We start from the raw sequence: 26,336 nt of genomic DNA, 5'->3' as shown, positions 1-26,336 counted from the left end.
TAAGAACTGGGAGGATACACAGCGCAGGGGAATGGTTGATGTTAATTCATAGGTTGCTTTGCTTTTGTCTCAGTAAGGAAACAGGCTGCTATAGTAACACATTTTTGGGGTTTTATCTCATGGGGAAAGAAGAAAATTGCCTGTGTGAATAGCTCCACCCAGTAATTATTCACAGAACTTCAGGTATTGAAACTCACCATTTCTGTGGTTTATATTAATGGCTTCTGTAACGTTAAAACCAAATTAAAATACATTTCACGTTCAGGCTGCCAAAACAAGCAAACAGCCACAGGAAGGACCAAACTAAGTAGATAATTTATTTCAGATTCTTTAAATAAGGGAAAAGAACGTGCATCTTTAAGGACCTGGAACCTTCAGGAATAAGATTTAACACATTCAAGAGGTACAAATTTAAAGGCACTGGAAATAAAAGAGGGAGAAAACAGAGAGGGGCCTGACCTCGAGTAATGTAACGGGGCAGCATAGAGATAAGGAACAACTTGACAAGTAAGTTAATTACATAAGCTCACGTCCTGATTAGGGCTCCAGAGGAAATAACAGGAAATGTGCTAAAGAATAAAACAGGACACCACCTTCTTTGGATAGGGTGGCCAAGGCAGAGCTCCCTGAGAACATGACATTTAAGCTGAGACCTGTAGGAGGAAAAAGAACAAGAGGGCATGTGCTGTTTCTCTAGCAATTTAGTTAATGTCGACAAGAGGATAGAATAGATAATTTACTCTTTCTCTGGCTAAGCCAATTTCCTGCCTACTTCTCGGTGCCAGGGAACTAACATTTAACGGTTTTGTTCAGGAACTTTCTTAACCTGCAATGCTGTGAGATAGGTTGATTTTCAGAATAGGAAGGCAGTTCAGGAGGTTAAAGAATTTGGCCAGGGTTATATAGAGATTATAACAGGCTTAGTTGAGAAGTGCGGCACATCAGGAAAAGACAAGCACCGTCTGCTTTTTTATTTCCAAATAACGAACATCAGTATTTTTTGACCAATGTCTACCTTAGACATACTAGCTGGAGGGGAAAATGTAAAACTGAGTTTTAATGGTACCTCGGGCATGGTGGCTCACACCTATAATCCCAACATTGTGCGAGGCTTAGGCGGGTGGATCACCCTAGGTCAGGAGTTCAAGACAAGCCTGGCCAATATGGTGAAACCCCATCTCTACTAAAAATACAAAAATTAGCCAGATGTGGTGGCGGGTTCCTGTAATCCCAGCTACTTGGGATGCTGAGGCAGAAGAGTCACTTGAACGTGGGAGGCAGAGGTTGCAGTGAGCTGAGATTATGCCATTGCATTCCAGCCTGGGTGATAAAGCGAGACTCTGCCTCAAAAAAAAATAAAACAAAAAAAAATATGTATCTCAATGTGTCCAAATACATTTAGCATGACTCAGCAATTTGTAGTCTTGTCTGATTGTTACAGTTTTGGTCTAGTCTCTCTCCATCCTATCTATGCCTAGGCCTGGAAGCACTGATATTGGTGCCTGGGGCGGGTGACTGAGGAAGGAGTTACCTGTGTGTTTGTCTGTTTGCCCATGGTGGGCAGATTGTCTTCGCTTAGTCTCCTCTTCTGTTGTTTGACTCACAGAAAATGTGCTACCTCGGCCGGGCGCGGTGGCTCAAGCCTGTAATCCCAGCACTTTGGGAGGCCGAGGCGGGTGGATCACGAGGTCAAGAGATCGAGACCATCCTGGTCACCATGGTGAAACCCCGTCTCTACTAATACAAAAAAAAATTAGCTGGGCACGGTGGCGCATGCCTGTAATCCCAGCTACTCAGGAGGCTGAGGCAGGAGAATTGCCTGAACACAGGAGGCGGAGATTGCGGTGAGCCGAGATCGCGCCATTGCGCTCCAGCCTGGGTATCAAGAGCGAAACTCCGTCTCAAAAAAAAAAAAAAAAAAAAAAAAAAGAAAATGTGCTACCTCTTGGTTCCAGAGGTGGGCTTTCCTCTGGGTTCATGAATTGGTTCTTTGGCTGGTGGTGGTGAAAGAGGGAACTCACTGAAGCACCTCTCCACCTTCACTGTACATGTGAAGTCCACCGTCTCAGTTCATTCCACCACAGTCTCTTTTCACCATCTTTGATGGATGGGTTTTGGAGTGACCATATCAAGATGGCTTAGGTCTCAGCTACTTTCTTGATTGACCTATATGGGGAAAGTTTCTATCTTTGTTCCTACATTGAGTAATAAGAAGCCAGGCTGACTTCCTGGACCCCTTAACCTCCCACTCACCCTTTCCGCTCCACTTTCTCCCATCCCTTGCAACATCAGGCCATCTGTCAGTTTATTGGTTTAGTGCTAAGCTGAGCCAGTACCTGACTAAGATGGGAGGGTGAGGGAGGTGGTAGTGGAGCAAGTCAGGAGTCCTTGATTGCATGGGAAGGGAACTTTCCATTCTTTTTTCTCTCCTCCTTAATAAAGTTGAGAGAGAAGTCATCATATAGATGCTGTTGGTTTACTTCCTCTTAGAAGCTCTGTGGCAGGGTGAGGCACGTTCTGTTCTTAGCCATGAGCAATCTGTCCAGCCTTGCACTGGGTTGAATTGGTGAGGGGAAGGGGGCTCCCCAGTCTGTACCTCACATTCTCATGTTCTAGAAAGTAGATGTCAAAGCCAGGATTTAAGTCCAGGCTTATGTAGCCCCAAGCCCATGTCCTTTTCTCTACATGGTGCCACCTCCACTGTGTGCCATATTTTAGAGTGGAGCATGCTTTGAAAAAAATTAAATTCCCAAGCCAAGAAAAAGAGTATAAGGGAATGTGGGGATGGGGGTAAGGTGGGTGGATATTTTTTTAAGTCTTTACACAAAATTTAGGTAGACGAAACCGCATGGGGTGGGTCTGAAGGATCTGAAGTTAAAATATCTGAATTTCTGAAACCAATACCATGAGTTTTGCCTGGGGAACCTGTACTAACCACCTCCTCACGGCAATGAAAGCATGGCGCCACCCTACTTCTACTCATGGTGGATGGCTTCAGTGTGTATATTATTCCCGTATGCCTATACAGTGTGGGCTTGCGGTAAGAGCAGAGATCTGTACAAGACTGCAGAAGGAGTGAAGCTGCCAGGACTTGAAGCTATGTTGACCTGACTGTATCCAACACACAGAACTCAAATACCACACTGTTCATAAAGCAGAGCCAAAGATAAGGTTTGAATTCTGAGAGCAGACGTGGGGAGGAGCCCTGTTAATAACGGGAAGAAAAGGAGAAGGGGCTGCCACCAGCAAAAGTGAGTGTCCTATCCTCTTTTCACTCAGAAGATTATCCTTCTCACCCTTGTCATTCAATATCTCCCCATCCAAAACACCCTCTTCCCTATCAACCACATCTGACTGACATACTCAGATTCCTTACAAATTCTTTTTACAGGCTGCTTAAGCCCTCGGTGACTGCCTCTGACTAAACCAGTCAACTGTTGGGCATAAGCTGTGTGATCGGAGAAAGGATATCTTGAATTAGCTGCGATTTGAGGTTGGACTTACTCAGTTATTTTGTATTTTAAGGCATTCTCTGCTGGAAGTTCAGAGGCTCACTCCATCCTATTTGAATTAGATTGAGTCTTTAATTTCTGGCCATTTAACTCAACAAGTGAAGCATACTTTCTAAATATTTTATTTTATAATAAATGGGAAATTGAAATAAAGCAGATAAATAGCATTTTACACACTATTCACTATTATCTTTCCCTTTGGCAATCAAAAAGTACCTGGCTAATGGTAGTGTGTAACCAGGTACTTTTCTATTGCCAAAGGGGAAGACAATAATCTTATGTGACTCACTTCCTGCCCTCAAAGGCAAGGAAATAAGATTGTATGTCTGCAACACAAGCAAGACCATAAGTGACTTTAAAAATTAAGAGTTGTCAGAATTGAATTAATCTTTCCAAAATAATAATGATGATAATGATGAAGATGACTGACACTCTAGTGTTTGCTATGTGCAGGGCACTATGCTGTTTTACATGCTGAGTAGCATTTACACATGCAAGGTGGGGCACTTGTATTGCAAGCAGATGGCCCAGCAAAAGCAAAAGCATGAAGAGGGAAGGCTCAGGGCCCATGTGCAAACAGAGCAATGTGGCTAGAAGGTGGGGGTACATGAAGGTCACTGGAGGGTAATAAAGCAGAACAGGTAGCTAGGTGCATGTCATGGAAGATCTTCATTCTGTAGATGATGAGGAGCCACATGTAGATTTTGAGTGATTTCTAGAATTGCTCCAACCCTCCCTGCTAGAATTTATCATTTCTTCTCCTGTGCCTGTCATATCTGCTCAGTTTTATAGAAACATCTGTATCCTGTAGATATTTCCAAGTACACTTTTTTTTTTTGCTTGATTACAAGCCTCCTTGAGCGCAAAGCGTGGTGCAGAATAGGCTATTACATGTTGATTGAAGGAGTCATTATTGCTGTTAGCACCAGTCTGGCTGCAGTAAACGGAATGGGCAGAGGAGGAGGCAGCCCAAAGGCCAAGAGACACGCAATGAGACACAACATGGGAGAGGAAGTGTGGACTGGGATGGGGGTAACATAACTTGAGAGTGGAAAGCCTGAGAGAGACAATTTGGAAGGTAATGTTGGTGAAACAGAGCAACTGCGATTTGATCTGTGTTGTGGGGGCGGGGGGTAAGATGGGATGGAATTGGGGTCCAGGCATTATGAAAGGCTCACAGGAGGCACATTGCCAGGGTAGGTGGAGAGACCTACTCCAGGGAAAGGCAGAACTAACTGGGAAGATATGTGTCTTGCTCAGGAGCCCCCTCTGCCTGGAACTCCCACTCAACACCACCTTAAGTAATCCAGTCATCACAAACCTTCAGAAACGTCTCAGAATCCTGTGCCTTCTAGATTCCCATCAGAATGTCTATCTCTCCTTTCAACCCATATAGCATTTTACGCTTCCCATTTGGCATGTTCAGTTTCATGTCACACTTATTTATTCTCTTACCCCTCCCTAATAGAACATAGGGTCTCTATGTTCTATGTTCAGGCCATTTTATTCATTTGAGTGGAACAACTGCCCTGATTCCAGAACTTTGTTTTCAGATCCAAGGGGAGGGGAAGAAGTCAACAGTGACTCCAAAGTTTCTGCCTGAACTATCAGAAGAATGGAGATGCCATTAACTAAGATGGGGAAGAGCATGATTGGTAGGAAATAGCAGGAAGTCGTTTTGGGGCAAGATACATTTGAGAAGTCTACTACACCACCCACTGGAGATGTTGAGTGGACAGTTTGATATATAAATTTGAAACTCAGGAGTGAGATACAAGCTACAGGTATATGTTTGGGAGTTGTTAGCATACAAAAGCCATTTCAACTCTTCTGGACTGGATGGGATCATCAGTAAACTGAATAGGGCTAGAGAAGAGAAGACATCCAAGGACTGAACTCTGAGGTACTCCAGAGTCTGGGGAGAAAAGGAACAAATAGCAAATGAGACTGAGAAGTGGCTGACGTGAAGGAAGGAAAACAAAATGTAGAGTCGTAAAATAGCAAGGTTAAAGGATTTCTAGGAGAAAGGAATGATCTATTACTTCACGTTATGCTACTAGGTCAAGTAAGATAATGAACGAGAATTGAATTAGCAATGTGAAGGTCACTGGTGACCTTGAAGAGAGGACTTTGGTGGAATGGTGAGGACAAAGGTTTGATTGGAAAGAGGAATGAAGGAGAGGAATTAGAGGCAAAAACTTTGAGAAATTTTCTGTAACGAGAGCAGAGAAGTGAAGCAGTCGATGGGTGGAAGGATAAATTGAGGTTTCTTTCTTTTTTTTTTTTTTTAAGAAAAAAAAGAACAGAAATACTAGCATTCTGATAGGAGTAATCCAAGAAGAAAAAGAAAATTAGTGCAGGGGAGAGATAGAGATAGAGATAGAGAGAGAGAGAGAGAGAGGAGAAGAGAGAGGAGAATTACTAGAGTGGTGTCCTTGAACAGGTGAGAGGGAATGGGAGCTGGTGCACAAATGGAGGGAATGGCCCTCCAGGCACAGATGATTCATACATAGTTATAAGAGGAAAGGTGGAGCACATTTGGGGCAGATGAGTGGATATGAAAGGGAACTTTGTGGAAGTTCTTTTATTTCTGCTTCAATTTTCAGGAAAGAATGGGAAATACCTGAGTGTCAAAAGTAAAAAGAAAATTCAAACCAGGAATGCAAGCTTCTGGGTTGATATTGCAGTTAGTGTAGGGAGGGGTCAGGAGTTAGTCAGATACTTTCCTGGCTTGGATTTTAATGGCTATGGAGGGACAGAGACAAGATTGGGGTCTGCAAAAGATGCCGAGGTGGCTCCGTAAAGCCTGGACTGTCAAAGGGCACCACTGAAAGGTTAGACTATAAAACATTTTGCCAGTGGCCCAGATGGTCATAAGGAAACTCATCTAGCTATGAGTGAATAAAAGCATCCTGCAAAATGCAAATCCCAGGCCTAAGCTTCTCTCAGATTAGTGATTCAAATATATGTTACCCCAGGGACCTTAAAACCAGGGCCAGTGGTGACCATGGGATGCCTGTAGAAACAAATAAAAAAATCCATGAATAGATGCTCCCATAGCTGCAGGGGGTTCTTGCAGAAAAACAAGCCCCAGTGAGGATAAACTGATAGTCAAAAGTTATAAAACATAGGAAGTTTAAAAAAATCCAACATGAATGAAAATAAGCAGACCTAACTAATGAAAGGATTGGAGATGCAAATACTTGTGATAATGGAATGGCTGACTAGAGACTCTAAAATATGTGCATGTAAATAATTAAGGGTATAATCAGAAGCATACGAAAGTAACAACAAAATGAAAACAGAATTTCTAGAAGTACAATAAGAAATAAATTAGCATTAAGAACTCAATGACTCAATAAAATGGTAGAGAAGATAAAGATGAAGAAAGAATCAGCAAATTAGAAGATGTATCTAAAGAGTTAGCCAGAATTATCATTGAGATAGAGACCGAAACTAATAAATAGACATTAAAAGCATAGTGGAAAAAATAAGATGGCTAAAATATGTTGAATAGGAGTTTCAGAATAGGAAAAGGAAAGGACATGGGGGAAAGTTAAGCTTTTAAAAACTAATGAGGCCAGGCATGGTGGGTCATTATTGTAATCCCAGCCCTTTCGTAGAACAAGACAGAAGGATTGCTTGAGGCTAAGAGTTTGAGACCAGCCTGGGAACCATAGTGAGAGGAGCTGGAGGCTGCAGGAAGTATGATGGCACCACTTCACTCCAGCCTGGGCAATAGAGTGAGACCCTGTCTCTAAAAAACAAACAAACCCGAATGCCTGGAAATTTCCATAATTGATGACATAAGCCCTGAGACAAGAGGCACAAGTCTCAAAGAGGAAAAATAAAGTTAAATTCATACCTAGATCCTTTAGAGTAGAAATGCAGAAAACTAATAAGAAAAAAAAAAAGAACTTAAAAGCAACCCAAGATAAGACACAATTTATCTAAAAAAGGAATATTTAGACTTATAATAGGCTTCTTAACAGCCACTATACAGACCAGAAGACAATGGATTAATACATCAATGGGCTGAGTAAAAAATAAAAATCACATAAAAATAATAGCAAAAAATCATACTAAAAATATACAGCCAAATAAATTATTCAAGAGTGAGGGTAAAATATAGACATTTCAGGGAAAAACTGAGAGATATTAAATAGAGTATTGTTGAAAGATCTACTAAAGGATATACTCCAGAAAAATGGTGTGGAGTAAAAGAAGTAATGGTATCTGTTGTACTGTTTTCTGTATATTTCTATTTTTCTGGTATGTTTCAAAAGTAAAATAAAAAATTAAAATCCCCTACTTAAATCTTCTATCTCTCTAAAGAAGCATAGCTTCTAAATGTTGCCTATATCATAGGTCTTTAAAAAAAAATTAAGTCTCAGATGCAGGTAAATTCTAAAGATAGTTTTTCTACTTCACAGAAGGATTTGTTTCAATCAAAAGGGCCTGAGATACACCCTTATAGAGAAAAATAAAATGAAAAGGAAAAGGAAAAGCAGAGTCTGGCATTAGATGCCTAGAGAATTATTCTCTGGTCAAAGTTTGTGAGTCTCAAAAATTTAGAAAGATATCCTTCCATAGGTCACTTCTGGCTGAAAATCAAGGACTGTTACCAAAAAATTATTGAAATTCTCCACAAGCAGGTGAATCATCTATTTAAAAGGCAGCTAAAAGCTCAGGAGACCTTGCAAATGTAGATGAATGAGCAGAAAAGAATGTTGAATCTTTAGTTCACATATTTTATTTCCCTGACTAGATACTTCTCTGGGGGTAGAAGGAAGGACCTTTACAGGATAGTAAAAAGTTTGTAAACACATGAAATTAATGAGATATTCCTAAGGGAAATGTAAAGAAGAATTTTTGTGTGGAAAAAGGGAAGAGGGGCTGTTAAAATAATGGATGCTGGGAAACATGTTTAAAACCTATAAGGAATAAAAAAGGTACAAATAAAGAGAACAGTACTACACTGGGAGATGAAATGCAGCAATAAAAAAAATCTGTATTTAGGAAAGGAGCTTTCCAAGGAGAAAGTCTGTAATTCTATCATTTGGCAAAGGTTGGAGACTCTTTTTGGGGTTGCCAGCAAAGATGCTTAAATTACAATTTTTATAGTTTCCTTCAATGGAACTTCAGGAAATTGGCCAAATATGTATGATTGAATATGGATCCAAATCTGACAGGCTGAATCGTGCACTATATTAAGATTTGAATCCTCAATTTGGCTCCTTCCTTAGGCTCTTGGGCCATTGTTCATCCAGGGAAGATTTATGGAGCCTGACTCTGAGCCAGGCAGTGTGCAAGGTGTCCAGAGGTCCTAATTCATTTCTCTAGGCCATCATTCTCCTTGGCAATTAGTTCACAAGTCTTCTCTGTCCTCAACCTCCCAATATTTCATTCATCCTCCTCTCAGCTGATGACCTTTCATTTCAACTCACTGAGAAATAGAATTGAACAGAAGAACACGTCCATGGGTTCTACCAACTATAGCTACACTTCCCTACTTGGCCTGCCCTCTAGTTACAATGAATTGACTGGGCTTTTTCCTGGGGCCAACCTCTCCACAGGGTCACTGAATCAATCCCTTCTCTTGTCAACTCAGATATGTCTCCAGCCAGTTCTCTCTCTTTAAACACCATCTCTCCACTGAGAATTTTTAAATTCATGAATTCAAACTGATCTTTCTTTTGAACTCCAGACTTCATTCAGTTGCCCACTTGACTTCTCCACTTGAATGTCTAATATAAATGTCAAACCTTACATTTCCAAGCCAGTGTTGTGGCTTGTGTCTGTAATCCCAGCATTTTGGGAAGCTTAGGCAGGAGAATTGCTTGAGCCCTGACATTTGAGACCAGCCTGGGCAACATGGCAAAACTCTATCTCTACAAAAAAATTAAAAAACAATTAGATGTGGTGGCGCACACCTGTAGTCCCAGGTATTCGGGAAGCTGAGGTGGGAGGAATTACCCGAGCCTGGGAGGTAGAAGTTGCCATGAGCAGTGTTCACACCACTGCATTGCAGCCTGGGCAACAGAGTGAAACCCTGTCTCAAACAAACAAACAAACAAACAAAAAAACAAAAAAACCAAAAACAAAACTTACATTTCCAAATACCAACTCTAATCTTTCATTCCCACCCCCACACTCGGTCTGCCTCCTCTTCTGACCTCCCCACCTCATTTAGCAGAGGCTCCTTTGTATTCATTGCTTAGCTCAAAAATCTTGGAGTCATCCTGGATTTCCTCCCACGTTTTAAGCCACTTCCAGCTTGTTGGCAAATTGTATTGGTTTTACTTTCTAAATATATCCTAAATATGATCGCTTCTTATCACTTCTGTTATACTCACCCAGTCAAAATTGCCGTTATCCTTTGCCTGAACATCTAACTGGTGCATTCTGCATACTCGTTCCTTTACTGCTTATTCTCCATAGAAGCCATCCTTCTAAAATGCAAACCAGACCACTTTCCTCTTTTGCTCTTACCCCCCATGACTCGCATCTCATTTATGTAAAATATTAAGTCTTTACCAAGGTCCTGCATTTCCTGGCATATAATGGGGATGTTGAACCTCTGACATCCTCACCTCTCACTCTTCCCTCACTCCATCCCAGCCAGGATGGCCTGAGCCCACTGCGCCTTTGCTTTTGCCTGCTATGTTCTCACTGCCTGAATGTTCTTTCCAAGATACCTGTATTGCTGACTTTCTTCTTTCTTTAAGTCTTTACTTAAATGTCACTCCTCCAAGACACCATCACAGACCACGTTATGTAAGATACAGGCACTCCCTATCACTCTCTGTCACTCACCTTCCTGTATTCTCATGCCCTGAGGACACAAAGGTTTCTCTGAATTTCAAGATAGCATTTATGCTCAATTATTTGAAAATGTAAAGACAATTCAAGAGTCATTGATTTGGGACTCTAATAATTCAAGTTATGGTTAAAATGATGTATGTTTTTTGGATCATTTACTTTTCTGCCCCCTAAGTAAACACAAACAAGACGCAAGGGGCTATTGTATGTGGTGAAAAGAAAACCGGACTGAGCTGGATTCTGGTCTAGGTCCACCTCCCAAGGCTGTGTGCCCATGGGCCTGCAGGCTCCCTCCCTAGCGTGAGCTCACTCTTCTTTCCAGTTCTTACCTCATAAAATGGGGATGTTCAATGGGTTTGCCATTGGGAAATCAATCTAATGAGGAATTTTAAGTGGTTACAATGAACTCTATTTCATGTTTCAGGGTATTCTTCAACAGCCATTGCCGCAGATTTCACGTTTCAGGGTATTCTTCAATAGCCATTGCCACCGTATAACCAAAAACAGCCATCATACCACCCAAATGAATTATAAAAACCATTAACTCCACAAAATTCAACACCTTACCACAACCCACAGCACCACTAATAATCAACCCTAGACCTCCATAAATAGGAGAAGGTTTTGAAGAAAAACCTACAAATCCTATAACCAAGAGAATACTCAATAAAAATAAAGCATATGCTATTATGTATCCAATAAACATACGTCAAACATTTACCATGTCCAAGGCACTATGTTAATGGTAATATGAAATAAAAATAAAAGGTACTTCTTCCCCATAGTTCAAAGATAGTAGAGAAGACCTTATATCATAGAATTAAAATAATCATATTTTAAAAAATGATGTAGTATAGTGTTATACCCTACCCTCATCTTTAGATGAGAAAGCTGAGCTGAGGTTCAGAGAAGTGAAGTGATTGATTAAAGAATAAACAATTAATAATAAGTAGTGCTGTCAGGGCTGTTCAAAGAGGCTAATGAGTTTGATTACTATTCGTTCCCTAACATTTGTGACTTAAAAAAAAATCCGAGTATAGATTCTCATCAGTAAAGAAGCTGAATTCTTTTAGAAGCTGTGCGAGAGGACTCTGATAATTCAAGGTATGGTTAAAATGATGTAAATTTTTTGCATCATTTACTTTTCTGCCCCCTAAACAAGCACAAACAAGATGCAAGGGGCTATTGTATGTGGTAAAAAGAAAACTGGACTGAGATGTAAATGGACTGAAATGTAAATCATCTCATTGGGAGATGATCCTCATATTTCTGCAGCTAGATCGTCTGTCTATACCAATATGCAAAAGCAGTCAGGATTTAAACGCCGAAAGATGAATAGCCTGTTCACCTGTGTACACAATCCAGTGTTTGAACAGGATGAGCTGTGATTAATTTAAATCAATAACTGAAAAACAATGCCCATCACCACTCCACCCATCCCATAAGAAAGAAAGAGAGGTAGGATCCTGAAACTCACAAAGGGTACCTGAAACACTCCATAGAAAAGTCATAGTTAATGCCTGGGTCAACACAACTCGCCTTTGATTTAATTTACTAAAACACTATGAGAGAGAAGGCCATGGGGGCCTCAACACACCCATCATAACTATGAACTAATGTCTCCCAGATGATCAGGGAATCCTTTCCTGAGAAATTCAGTTTGCTGAACTTGACTTTGTTCAGTGACTTTAGAGTGAAGAAGACAATGACTGCCAGATTAAAAGAGAAATATTTTATTATTTGGCCAGATTCTGATCAACTGAGAAAAAGATAATGATGCCTGTTAAATGAGCAACCTCAGAACCTCCCCTTCACCTACAGCTACAAGGAATGGGAAGTAGCCATGAAGAGCCCCCGGAGCTGCTGGATACTCTGCAAGGCCATCCTCCTATAACTAAGGCCACTGTATCGCACCATCAAATCCAAATATATCTTAGCTGGAAGGACCTGCCCATCACCTATCAAACCCTTCACTTCATAAATGCGTCTTCACGGTTCACAAAGACTGCCCCCAGCATCATCACACGGGAGCTTGTGACACTCTGGAAGGTAGGGCAGGCATCAGTGTTTACGTTTCAAGTGAGACAGTGAACTCAGACCCTGTTCAGTGATTTACCCAAGGTCACACACAGCTTGTTTGTCAGGGAGAAGGAGCCTTAACCCTGGTTGTATCCTCTGAATTTGGTACCTGGCCATTGCCAATCTTACAAAGCAGGACACGAAACTCATCAAGGTGAGGTAGCTTCTCGTGGTTACCTAGGGAATGAGTACGAGCGCTGAGACTTGCATGCAGAACACTGATTATTTAGCAGTGCCAAGGTGAGCAGCCATTGCTGAAGGCATGGACAGGTACATGTTGCTCAGGGCAGCATCCTGCTTCCTTCCTTCCTGTCCCTGAACGTCCCAGGGATTTAACCAGCTCCCTTTTTCCACTGCTCCCACCTATTTTCCCACTTGGATTCCACTGAAGGAGATGCCATAAAACCTTATTTCTCTTCACTTTCATCCTGGGAATTAGGATCAGGCTTTCAGTTTTTTAGGTTTATTACTGTTGTTTTTGTTTTCAAATTTAAGAACCATGGGGGAAAAAAATTAATGAGGTATAAATGTTTCCAGTTACTAGATAATTTAGAAATGCTGCTAATCATTTTCTAATATGGTAACTCTTACCTAACTGCTTAGCAGAGGACCTGATCTATTAATTGCTGATTTGGTGGTAGATATCCTTATCATTATTATAAATTCTCTTGACCATCCAGCTAATTAGAAACAGAACCAATACTTGAACTTACACCTTCAGATTCCTTCCCCAGTGCTCTACTAGGGCTGCCTCACAGGGTTGGGATGCTTGAATTAAGCAGCATAGATAAAAGAGGCTGTGAACTTAGGGAAGGAGGCTGTGGGGCTAATGAAAGCAAGACCAATTACAGCTCATCAGTTATTCAGGAAGGGTCATCTAGGGACAGTTCCTGCAAGGGTTCTGGGAAAAGCAGGTCTAAAAGTCAACCTATATATTGCTTGCTTGTTGACAGGACTAGGAAAGCTAAAGGATTTATTGGCTGGAGAGGAAGATTGATGAGAGATGGGAACAGAAACTACTTGTGCTGCCTGCTTTGCCAGTAGGGTAGAAACTTTTTTCCTTTGGGTGCAGAGCAAAAGAAGGAGATGATGAGAGAGGAAGATTTTGGGACCCCAGAAAGACTTGGAGGCCTTAGCTCTGTACTGCTTCTAGACTACCTCTATCAGTCTTCTAGACTGGCCAAGAAATCACTTGACTCCCCCTCCTCCCCTAGCAGTCCTCTCCTCCCTGGTGCCCAAGCACTGCCTCACGCCCATGTATTTATTCCCATCCCTGTCCTAGACCACTGCAAAGCCCAGTGAATCTGTGTCCCCTTAGCTCCTCCCCAACAAGCCTTTTCCAAGACTCCCCTCCCCAGGGGAACACCCGCCCTCCCCCAGGCTGGCCATGTGGAGTCTGTCTTGTTTCCCCCATCTCGTTACACTTGTGTATTTGGTCGCTGATGCAGGGGCTGACCCCACATGTTACATCACCCTGTGCAGAGTACATTCAGCGGGCGAATGACTTACAGCACCGTGCTCTGTCTTCTGTTCTTTCTATTAGGGGCGTGATTTAGTAGATGAATGTTTATAACATGACCTAAGGAATTTCATCCTTCTCTGGAAAACTGTGTAGGAGAGAATCCTGATGGACAAAGAATAATGTGTTCGGGGCTCCAGCCAAATATTTGGACTTGTTGGAAAAAGCCTCCGAGCTCACCTTCTGCTGTTTATTGTAAACTCACCGCCTCTTGTGATCAACCCCAGCTGACTCAGAAGGGAGTGGTGACAAATGAGCATCTCCTTTGTTTACATGCAGACACCACTTTGCTGTGATGATGTGTTAATTCTGCATTAAGTGATTTCCTGACCAAACACCTTAAAAGGCCATGTAACTTTCCTCTCCTGCAGTTGCATTTGTGGGGGAAAGGAGAGGGTACGGGACATGAAAGGCAAGTCAGATCTATGTGCTGGGGGTACCCAGGCAGAAGAGCAGTTCCTTGTGAATGGAAAACAGCTCAGCAGCGTCTGTCCCCTGCCAGGTCCTTGGGAGGTGGTTTGCCACAGTGGAACATCAGATTTGTTGTTGATTTTAGTTAAATCACATAGGGAAGTGATATAACCTCTTTGAACCTCAGTTTCTTCTTTTGCAAAAAGAACCCCACAAGGCTATCACAGAGATTAAATTAGTTAAATTATGTGTAAAAAGGATAATTTAAAAATACTTCCTGCTGTGTTTTTCTTTGATGATTTCTTGCTGCCATTATTACTTTAGAGCAGGAAAAAAGTAAATACTGCCTCAGAAAGGAAAAGGGAGTTGTGTAGACAGGAAGAAGAATTGAAACTCCAGAAAGGAGTCTAAGAAGTAAAATGCAATTAAAGGAATCTAAAGCAGAGAGGTTTCCCCGAGAAGAGACAGTAAAAATGTTAAGTCTCTGAAGACTTCCTGCACTGACATCTTTTAGGTAGTAACTGGCAAAGGCAAGATGGTAGCATAATGATCTGGGACAGGGCATAGATTTTCTTCAACAATGAGGTTACTGTGGGAATTCCTAGGTTTCCTGGGGCCTAGACAAGATTCTACCAGCCCCAGGGATGGCTGCTACATGGAGAAAAAGAGCCTCCCACAATGGCTATGAAGTAGAGCCTATCTAGGTATTGGGGAGGGCGAAGATCATGCCTCTGTAGAAACAGGAAGCTCTGGTGGCCATTTAGCTAGTTGTCCAAAGACCAGTGAACATTCTGCATGATAGAGACAGCAATTAGATGCCACCAACACCCAGACCAGACTATTTGAGGTGACCGGCAGCTGGAGCCAGCGAAGAACAGACCATGAGTTTTATTGGCCATGAACTTTAGCCACGTATTTCTGACAGGTGCCCAGGGTATAGACCTTGCTGACCATATTAGTTCAGAAACCCAGCTGGTAAACTCTCTTCCCTGTCACTGTGAGGATACGTGAGTATCTCTCTGCAGCCAGATGCCATATTGGTTGGGAGGAGAACCTAAATGATTAAACATTTTCCCAAAGATACTTAGGTTACCCTAAATAGTCAGTTTAAAATTTAAGACACTGTTCTGAATCCAAATATCTCTGAAAATAAAAGATTTCCCTTCCCCAATCCTCCCACTACCCTCTGGCCCAATAGGATGGTTACTTATGAGAATTACTTGCAGGGATTCGTTACAGAGAAATAAAAAGGCCCAACTAACTTGTAGGTCATTGTATTTTAACCCAGTTCTGTATTTAATAGTGCCATAGATAGGAGACAATGCTTGTGAGTTCTCTTAAAGGTAATCAAAAATATCAAATCAGATAGAATCCTCCAATATGAAAAGTGTCTCCCTTCTGTTATATTAAATACTGCTAACACAGAGTAGGAAGAAAGCTTGTACGTATTCACTGGTCACAAGTTGATTTTATTTACGTACTGAAATTAAAGAAAAATGGAAATAGTCCATCACGTTTCAGTTCATTTTTTTTGTGTTGAACATAGTTATGATTTTTTTTTTCTGGGACTCCACAGTGTGAGGGGAGTGATAGCATCCTAACAGCATTCCTTTTTCTAGATCAATGACATTTGTACCACTTGTGGTGGTCTTCCTCCTTCTCCTTCTGAGTGCTCTAGGGTTTGGGCACCATCTTAGCCAACTGCCAATAGATTTTCACTACTATCTCTTTCCAACTTTATTCCAGATTTCTCCTAATTATTTTGTCATTCTTCATCTAATTACCGCAAATGCTCTCTATGAAAGGTATTATTAACTGCATTTTGCAGATAAAGAAACAATGGATCTGCATAGTTAAGAGAAGATATTTCTAAATATTTATTGCACATAAAAATGATGAGAAGTTTGGTCTTAGCCACAATCCTTTTGAAAAGTGTGATTCTTAAAGGAGGTCTGACTAGCACAACTACAATGTATTAGTCAAAGGTGGATGCCAGAGTGCCCCACTCTGGCCTCTCCGATCACGTGGAACTCTGAGAATCAAGCTGAGAGGTGGAGAAAGGATGCAATTAACATAATCTCCAAATTATGTTGCTGGTATTTGGAAATGGGGCCTTTGGGGGAGGTGATTAGGGTTAGATGGGGTCATGTGAGTGGGGGCCCATGATAGGATTAATGGCTTTATAAGAAGAGGAAGAGAGACATGGCTGGCACACTCCCTCTCTCTCACCATATGATGCCCTCTACCATGTTATGATGTCACAGGAAGGCCTTTGCCAGGTGCTGGCACCTTGATATTGGACTTCCCAGCCTCTGAAGTTGTGAGAAATAAATTTTCTTTATAAATTACCCAGACTGTGGTATTCTGTTACAGCAACACAAAACAAAGACAGACAGTGCCCTTTTTCCTGCCATCAAAACAGAAGATGAGGGAAGGAGTTCTCAAGGGATTCTCTCCAAATCTGAAGGAAATCACAGACCTACAGTGCTGCTTAGAAGGTGTCCGTCAAAACCCCAGATTTTCTCTAGCTCTGAATTCCATCTCCGCTGTGTGTGTTTGGGATTTGGGGCTTGACAGGGCTAGAGAGGGTGATGGTGATGATGGTGTGGTCGCTTTCTCTTTAATCCATGGCTGTTGAAGTTTTGACCACATTAGGGCCAAATGTGGAAATTAACCTAATTTTGACCCTCTTTTTTTTTTTTTTTGAGACACAGTCTTGCTTTGTCACCCAGGCTGGAGTGCAATGGTACGATCTCAGCTCACTGCAACCTCCACCTCCCAGGTTCGAGCAATTCTCTTGACTCAGCCTCCCACATAGCTGGGATTACAGGCAACACCATCATGCCCATCTAATTTTTGTATTTTTAGTACAGATGGGGTTTCGCCATGTCGACCAGGCTGGTCTTGAACTCCTTACCTCAGATGATCTGCCTGCCTTGGCCTCCCAAAGTGCTGGGATTACAGGTGTGAGCCACAGTGCCTGGAGACCCTCTTTTTAAATATATTTCACCTAGAAATCCATTTTGTGAGACGCAACATGAAAGTGATCATACTCCCTGACTGTCTGAAGTGACCAGGGTGTGGCTTAACTTATGGTTTCTGAACTTTTTTTCCCCAAAGGAAATATTACGCAGGGAGGGCCAATACATACAACAGGGAAAGGCTGACAGCTCGGGGAAACCGAGGGCTGACAGGAGCTTCGCCTTCACTCTTGCTCTTCCTGCTCCTCCCACACATCCTGGGAGCATCCCCTTGGAACCCCATGGGCTCCACAGAGTATAGTTTGGAAATCACTGCATACATAGAAAATATGAACAAGAAAACCACACATGAAGAATTATTACTAAGGGCTGCCATAAGCATCATACTTGTCCTTTGGGGAATTATGATTCATTAACCAAATAAGAACTTACTGCCATTTTTTCTAGCATACTTTATCCCAGAAACACTGTGTACACAGAATAGATTGACTGTATTGCCACAGTGGCCATTTTAAATTTTAATAAATGCTGTCCCTTTGCTTTGGTTCTCCTTAAATATGCTAATTAGATTCATTTTTATGGTCCCAGAAACGTGCTAGATTTAACAAGAGTTATTAAAATGTCTAAAAACATATATTTCAGGGAACTCCCAATATAGACAGTATGAAGAAACACACACACACACACACACACACACATGCTTTATGTATATAAAATGAAATGAGTAACAATTCACGACAAGTGAAGTGATATAGGACCATGTGTGATTAAAATCCAAGCCTGTTGCTCAGGAAATAATTGCTCTAGGAATTCAGTACTAAGATTGCCTTGTATCACAGTGGCATCCTAATTATGGTATATAGAAAAATGAAGAAGGTTGAATTCTGTTCTCCTGGGCCCTGGTCATGTCTCACCTGGAATGTTGACTTGGTTCTGAGCACCTCACTTTAAGAAGAACACGGTCAAAGCACAGTGGGCTCTGATGAGAGATCATGTCCCGTGAAGAAGTGCTGGTAGAGCTGTAGCTGCTTTGTTTGGGGCAGGTAGTACACTGGTGTGATCCCTACTGCACTAGGGATTTTCATGGAAAAGAGTATGCCCAGCCTCTCCACAACCCTTCTTCCCCTCTATCCTCCCTCTTCACCTCTCCAGTGGGGTGGACACCAGGGGGTGCCATTGACACAGATTATAGTGTCAAGTGTGTCCCTTTGAGCTGTGCAAAACAGTAGCCCAATCACTGTCTTTACAAAAAGGGATTTGAGCTTTCTCATGTGGTTTCAAAAAGTAAGTAAAAATTAAAAGGCCAGACAACAAGGGTAGTGAGACTTTGGCTTAAGACAAGGACATTATAATAGGGGGAGAAGACAGAATGAGTGGCTGTAGATGTAGGTGTTTGGAAAGGAGTCTCATTTAGAAGGAAGTCTGTACCTCTAAAATTGATGATAATGATAGTAACCTGTGAATTGTGTTTTCGTGATGTGAGTGGCCTTGTAGTATTTTCTATTTTTTGTAGTATTTTATATTTTCCCCAAGTGTTCTCCTTCTTAATCACTACACCAATACTTCTAGTAGAAAGTATATAATTATCTTCATTTTATAAATGAAGAAACTGAAGTTTGGACAAATTGCATTACTTTCCTAAGGTCACAGAGAGAACAAATTTCTAATTTCAGAGTTAGTCTCTCTAACTTCAGAATGCAAACTCTTAAATTATGCCACATTGCCTTTCAACAATGAGTTACAAAATCCCACCTTTCTTAGCGTGTTCAACTGCCCAATTGTGGTGAAACTTGATCTACAGATAAAATTAGATCTTGACCTTGTACCTCAAAGGATAAAATCATTTCTATGGAACAAGAGTAAGTGAGATGAATTTGTCTTGGTCTCACTACTCACTGATACCGATATCTGGGACTCAGGGTGAACCTGCACACCTGGCCTCCAGATGGGGAGAGCTGTTGTACACATAGCGTATGCCTCCAGATCCAATTGTATCATCTCAGGCACCCAACACATGAAAAATGTGCACAGGCTCATGCTGGAGAGTTTGATTTTGTCATTTCCCAAATGCCCTCTCCAAAAATCACCTTAAGGAGGCAACATGTGGTCTTATGTGAGACTTCAGAGCTGCTGGTGGGAGCAGAAAGGAGCAGAGCCCATTGGAGAACGCTTGGTGCTCACTGTCATATTGGAAACACTGAGATAAAAAGGAGAGGCAAAGCCTTTAACTATGTGTGCATCCGACAGCTGCAGCTCTCTTGTTGCTAGTGCTTTGTCTGTGAAGTGAAGACCATGGTGAGACCCTCACTGAGGCTCTGTTAGTGCTAAAACAGATGTTCCTTCAGCACTCACATCTTAGGTGGCCACTTTCACGGGCTGGAAAAGGATAATCTAAACCTTCCCGTTCTTGCCAAAATAACCATGTGTAGGTCTTTGTTCTGCACGTCTCTGGAACACACAGATTTCCAAGCAGTGGGAACCTCCTGTCCTGTTCAGTTGCTGGACAAACTCTTGTTCTGCCCATTTCACCCTAGTTTCCTGAAACCCTGGCAGTAGGGCTCCCATGACTAGAGCCTGTAAGAGCCTCCTTTGTAAGTAGAGTTTTCACAGCTAAACCATCAAGGCTTGCAGTGAAGGACACTGGGCTTCAAGCCCATTACAGTGATGACAGGTATTGCCTTGGCTGCCGAAGCTGAGTGGTCGCCCCTCTGCAGGTCTGTCTGGCTCCATCCCAGGGAGGAAGGTGGTGGAAAGTGCCCATGGGCTGCAGTTGACTCTGCCTGGTTGTGGGGAGGATGGCAGAGGACTGACTTGTTGCTGCTTCAAAATGTGGAAATTGTTTTGCTCTTTAAGCTGATAGAGAAACAAGCTGGAATAATAAAACTAATTCTCCGAAGCAATCCAAGTATGGAAGCCAGAAATGTATACTCAAATCTTTTCTCCGTTTTCTTTCTTCATAAATTTGGAACATTTGTGGCAGAAAGAGAAATTAGAATAAAACGGATTTTGAAAAGAGTGAGAAGTAGTTTAGAGGGTTGTATAGGGAGGCAACATGATAAAGTCGAAAGGAAAATGGACTTGGAGAGAGAACAGTCAAATCTGGGCCTGCCTCTGAGTGCCTGTGTGGCCCTAGGCAAGTTTCCCCTCAGCTTGAAGACCTGGGCCTCTACGATCCCTTTCAGTTGTAAGATTAAGACCTAAGAGTTCTTGCTTATATAAACAGAATTCTTCCAAGGCCATAATTATTCCCATAATCAAGAGCTATTTATTAACTAAGCACCAGTTTGTGATTTTCTCAAGATAAGAGCAAGAAGAAATGGTCCTTACAGGCTAGATAGCCGTGACATGAACCAACAACTAAGCATGTCTAAAAATTTGACTACTTCATAATATGAATTCAAAATATGAAGTGAATAAGCAAAAAAAAAAAAAAAAAAATTGTACTGTGGGAGCTGAATGTTTTGACAGGGGAAATCCAGACTCTGACTTTCGGATGGTACTTTCTGTTTGGATTGCTCAAGAGCCTGAGCTACACTGGACTCTGGCATGGGGCATAACCCAAGCATCTGCATGGCAGAGTTCTGGCTCATTGTCATTTGCAACAGACATGAAGGGAGGGATCAAACAAAAGGAAACTTCTCGGGTTGACCATCATAAATGGACCAAGGCTTCAACTCACTTACTGGAGTAGATTTCCTTTTACGGATGGCCTTGGCCACCCTGGGGAGACTAAGAATGCTTAAGTACCTTAACCAACACTCAGGAGTGGGATCAGGATTCTTCTCCAGGGTTAATGGTTTTAACTGCAATTCTCCATTGCCTGCCTGAGACAGCTGCCAGTCTGGGACTCTGTGACTGCCGCTCCATGCTTCCCAAGCCAGGCTGCACGGTAGACTCACCTGGAGAGCTCTGTGAAAGCATCCATGTCCAGGCTTGCCCACAGAGTTCTCAGTTTTCTTGATTTGAGGAGGGGCCTGGGCACCAATACTTTTTAAAAGCTCCCTCTGGGTGATTCTAAGTACAATTGGTGTGAATCACTGATGTCTGTAATGAAAAATGTCAGGCTCCAGAGCAAACTCAGGTGAAGGACTGCCTTCATGGCATGGATCCCTGGCAGATTTGAGCCTTAGAAGATTGATCTAGCAGCTTGTGGAAGCAGATGCAAATCTTCTAATCCTGTAAGAGCAGATGAGGCTCTAGACCCCTGAGAACGCTGGTCTTGGTGAAAATCCTCTGCATGCCACAGGCCTCCCTTGGAGAAATTACCTAAAGAAACACCACGAAGAATTCATTCTGACCTCAAATAGTTACATGGATGTTTGTTGCAAGAAGATACACTAAACCACTGAAGCTCAGCTCCTACTCATGAGTAAACCCTGTCTCCCTCCTCTCTAGTTTCCAGAAACAAAGGTTTTTTTCTAAACCCCCTTACTTCCTGCCTCATGGCTAATGCCCACGGAGGTGGGGTGAGTGACCTGCTGGTGACCAAGGGAAATGAATCTGCACACGAAGCCCAGGCCCTCCCTCCCTCCCTTCTCGTTAGGAGCCAGCTTCCCCTGGAAAACAGCCACATTCTGCTCTACTTTGTCATGTCTATGGGGCCCTCCCTCAGTGGGAAGGCTTAAGTTTTGTAAGATTGACCATAAGTGTGGTGATATTTCCTAACTCCAGGGAATAGAGCTAGTCATGCCACACATCTCTGCTGTTCTCATGAACTGAGGTTTTTTGTTTGTTTGTTTTTTGAGGCAGGGTCTTACTCTGTCACCCAGGCTGGAGTGTAGTGGTGTGATCACAGCTCACTGCAGCCTTGACTGCCTGGGTTTAAGCGATCCTCCCACTCTAGCCTCCCATGTAGCTGGGACTACACGTATGTGTCACCTTACCTATTTCTTTCTGTTCGTTTGTTTTTTAGAGAGGCAGAATCTTCTTATGTTGCCTGAGCTGCTCTTGAACTCCACACTCAAGTGATCCTCCTGCCTTGGCCTCCCACAGTGCTGGGATTACAGGTGTGAGCCATCACACCCCACCCAAGGTAACATTTTGACCTTCCTTTACCTTATTCTTTGTCCGTCTCTTAATTAGTTTATAACTTAGATGGGAAAAAGAGAGGTGTGTATTGACTTCTTAAATAAATCCCATCAGTTCCCTATAGAATGCCATTTCCCCCTAGCTGTCTGTTCATGTAACAAAAAGAACAAGAAAATACAACAAATTCTCTCCTATTTCTACTATCCCACCATTGTTATAACTCTCATTATAATGTTTTAGTTTTTCTTTGTAATAATAATCATCAACCCATTTGTAATCCATATGTTTCTACCCACAAGTGACAACCAGAATTTCAGGATTAATTGTGAGAGCTATAAAGAGCTTTTTGGACATTTCCCTAAGAGCCTCCATGAATAGTAACAAGGGCAAATAGTAACCCCCAGGCTCCAGCTGTCTCCACTGCCGTGGCAGGTTACGATGCTTCCTTTCTTTAAGTAGAGGCCAAGAAAGATGGCTTTTCAAGACTTCCAGAGTCTGTATGACATGAAAAGCTTATTTCAGTAAAGGGAAACAGACCCTTGTCATCTGACACCAATGAGATGCCCTTCCCTTGGCTGGCAGGGATCTGGAGGAGGAGGAGCAGATAACCTTCAGCCTAAATAAGCAATATCATCATTATTCTGGAATCTCTCTGAAGCATGGCTGGTTACAGTGTGGAATTCCACAGGACACGTGTCTCTCAGACTTTATCCAAGGGAGTAAGTAATCAGAAGGACCTCATTATAACAGGGGCTCCAGGGACAGTGTTAGTCAGCAGGCTTCAAGGTAGCTGGTAAAATTCTGGTGCTGGTCTGTTTAATCACTGCATGCTTGTTAATACAGTCAAGCCTCAGTTACAATAGAATCAACAGCCCAGTTTGTCACTCATCCATTCCTTGTTCCTTCATCACCTGGTTGAGCTTCTGGTTTATTTATTGGGCAACTCTGGGTGTCGGACAATATGAGTGTCTCTTGTTTGAAATGCCTAATCCAGAGGCTTTTCACCTATGTGGTGTTTTCTCTCACCAGCACCTATGCTTCATGCCATGCTCTTTGCTAACTGAAGTTGTGAAAGGCGTGAGGATTCTGCTCATGGACTCAGCTCTCCCATAGGGGTCTGATACCAAAGCAATATCTCGACAGCAAAAGGAAGAGTCCATCTGGTCAGGCTTCGGTGGTTCAAGGCCTTCAGAATCTGCCTTGAGTCTCTCACTGGCTGTAAACTGAAAACCATCTTGGTTGGCCCCATCAACCCATGTAAGTGATTTAACGACAGCTTGCAGAGGACCGAGCTTTCACAGAAAGAAGAGATGAGCACAAGAACTTGGACTCCAGAAGAGCTGCCTAACAGATTATTTTTCTATGGTATTTCATGAGAACAAACGAAGTAAGAACTTTCCTTTGGTTCGTCTGGCCTTTGGCATTGTTTACTTTCTTTTTATTATTCTGAACTGTACTTCGAATGCTGGCAGCATTTCTGTCCTAAAATCTTATGGCCAGAGGTTTATTTTTCAGCTGTTTCAAATCATATCTGATAGAGCGAGTGTGCTGCCTGGACTCATCACTTTACTTCAGAAGAAATAAACTCACTCTTTAAACGACAGTGGTGATTGCCCACAGCTTTATGTTTTCCACACTGAGGTGGCAGGCTTCATTTAAAAATAATGTTTTCCCTCATCAAAAAAGAACTAGGGTAGAACTCCCAACTCTGCTGATGTCTGGGTAGTGACCTAACACCCATGTTTTGGGCAATCACTGCCTTATATCGGGTTTTCATTGCATGCAGGATAATTCTTTGTCAATGGTGGTTGTGTCAGCTGTGATCTGAGGTAATGACATTTTCTACTTTTGCTTGAAAGTTTGAAAATACACAAGCTGTTAACATTTGCAAGATTAGATTCTGTTTTCTTTACAAAGCAACCTGCTTTGCTGAGATTCTCTCCATCTGTCAGGGGATGTGTGATGCGGTGTAGACTTTATGTGCTGCCTTTCTGGAATATGGACAGAGCAGCAGCACAGAAAAATGAGCTTTTCAGCTCTGTGATGATTTGTGAAAAAAGCTCAGATCACTGAGCAGGCATTTTGTTGACACCTGTGAAAAGTAAGTGCATGAGAGAGTGTGGCATGACGGTCAGAGGCCACATGCCGGAGCTGGACTGCTTGAGTCAAATCCCAGCTGCTTAGCTGTAGTGAACTGAATGGTGGGCTCCAAAAGATACATGTGTCTCCTAATCCCTGGAATCTGTGAATGTGACCTTATTAGGTGAAAGGGTCTTTGCAGATATAATTACATTGAGGCTCTCGGAGATGAGAACATCCTGGAATATCAGGGTGGGTCCTATATCCAATGATAAGTGTCTTCTTAGAGGAGACAGAAGAAGATGCAGACCCAGAAGAGACTAAGTAAAGACAGAGGCAGAGACCGGAGTGAGACTGCTGCAGGCCAAAGAATGCCTGGTGCCAGCAGAAGCTGGAAGGGGCAAAGAAGAACCCTTACCTGGGGCCTTTGGAGGGAGCGCAGCCTGCTGACACCTTGGTGTTAGACATCTGGGCTATGGAACTATGAGAGAAACTTCTGTTTTTCACCTAGTTTGTGGTACCCTGTTATGGCAGCCACAGGAAACTAATACACCTTTTACCATCTGAGTGACCTTGGCCAAGTTATTTAACCTCCATGAATCAGTCCCCTCAAAGGAACACCCTCCCCCCAGGGTCACCATAAGGATAAAATGCTTTAGCACAGGTAACTTGTTTAGCATAGGTGACTAGTACCTAGGGTGTTCTATGTCAGTGTTTCTATTACAGCAGCAGCAGATGCAGCAGAGCTTAGATTTCAACTGAGTCAATGTTAGTTTGAAGAGTCACAGTCTGGGACACAGGATACTTCTGGAAGAATCTCCCTCAGTGGATCCCAGTTTTCCAGCAATATTTCCCAAACAGCTGAAGAACAGGAAGCAGCAACAGGCTTCCCTGCAAGAACCATTATTCAGATGTCTCTACATCTGACTGGTTTTGGAGAAATGTGACTTCTGGAGGTTTACATGCTTGGACCTTGGCAGCATACATACTAAAAAACCACATTTATGTTTCCTCAGATGCTGGGCTCTCTATGAGCCTTGACCTGCCTGAGAAGATGAGAGGCAGGTGCCTAATCTGATCAGTCAACTCAGTGAAACAACTGCATTGATTCAAGCCATAAGATGTTAGGATTTTCTGTTCTCGGTGGCCTAAAAGGTTCCATTCCTTTCCCAAAGTGCTTAACTTGATCCCGGGGAACAATGTTGGATGGAGGAGAACCTGGCCACAGATGATGAGATCATGCATGACTAAGTCTACTTGCCTTCATGGAAAGATATGGAGTTTTGGGCAATTTCTTTGAAGCTCCTATAGAGGCTTCTAAACATTGCTTAGCGCCATCTGGTTTTTAATCCTGGATGTCAAACTTGTTGATTTTTGCCCTGGACCATCTGTTTTTCAACTCCCCATAGAACCTTTCTTTTGGGGCAAGTAGGGAAAGAAATACTATATTTTTAATCTGTTTTGTTTTGCCTTCTCATCCCAGTCACAGCATTAGAAAGGGAAAATTGACTGTTTGACAAAGCTCTGAAAGATTGGACATGAAGTGCTGGCCTTGTGATCTGCAGGGCACCTCCCTATAGGTTGGATACCTTTTCCTTCACTCTCTGATAAAAAGTGAGACAGACTGAGCATAGTCTTGTGACTGTTTAATGCCTGTGCACAGAACACTGGTCTGTACCACTTGCAGCAGTCACAGTGAGGAAGAGCAGGGACCCTGGGGTCTGCCTGCCTGTGTTTGAATTCCAGCTGAGCCCATTCCTATGCCAGTACCTGGGAAAGTTATCTGACCTCTGAGATCCAGTCTACTAGCCTTGCAAGTGAGATTATGACAGCACCTACCTCAATGAGGCATTGCATATCATCTCATTTAATCCTCAACATGCCTCAGTGTCTAGCATTTGACAA

At 42.4% G+C, this 26,336-nt stretch overlaps 1 long non-coding RNA gene across 2 annotated transcripts; it reads left to right on the top strand.

Moving 5' to 3' along the window:
• The first annotated feature begins 21,989 nt into the window (after positions 1–21,989).
• Positions 21,990–24,233, top strand: LOC105733108 (uncharacterized). 2 transcript variants are annotated; one of them, XR_001111185.2, is made up of 4 exons: positions 21,990–22,044; positions 22,237–22,356; positions 22,935–23,071; positions 23,382–24,233. It is a non-coding gene; the product is annotated as an uncharacterized LOC105733108 (long non-coding RNA). The 2 variants fall into 2 exon arrangements; XR_010337991.1 differs by lacking the exon at positions 21,990–22,044 and having other exon boundaries at positions 22,055–22,356.
• Positions 24,234–26,336: the final 2,103 nt, after the last annotated feature.

This window comes from Aotus nancymaae, unplaced genomic scaffold (assembly GCF_030222135.1).
Source record: "Aotus nancymaae isolate 86718 unplaced genomic scaffold, 86718_ANA_hifiasm-v0.15.2.pri h1tg000057l, whole genome shotgun sequence".
NCBI classification, from domain to species: domain Eukaryota; kingdom Metazoa; phylum Chordata; class Mammalia; order Primates; family Aotidae; genus Aotus; species Aotus nancymaae.
Note: the sequence above shows the minus strand (reverse complement) of the source record. Positions and strands in the feature narration are given on the sequence as shown.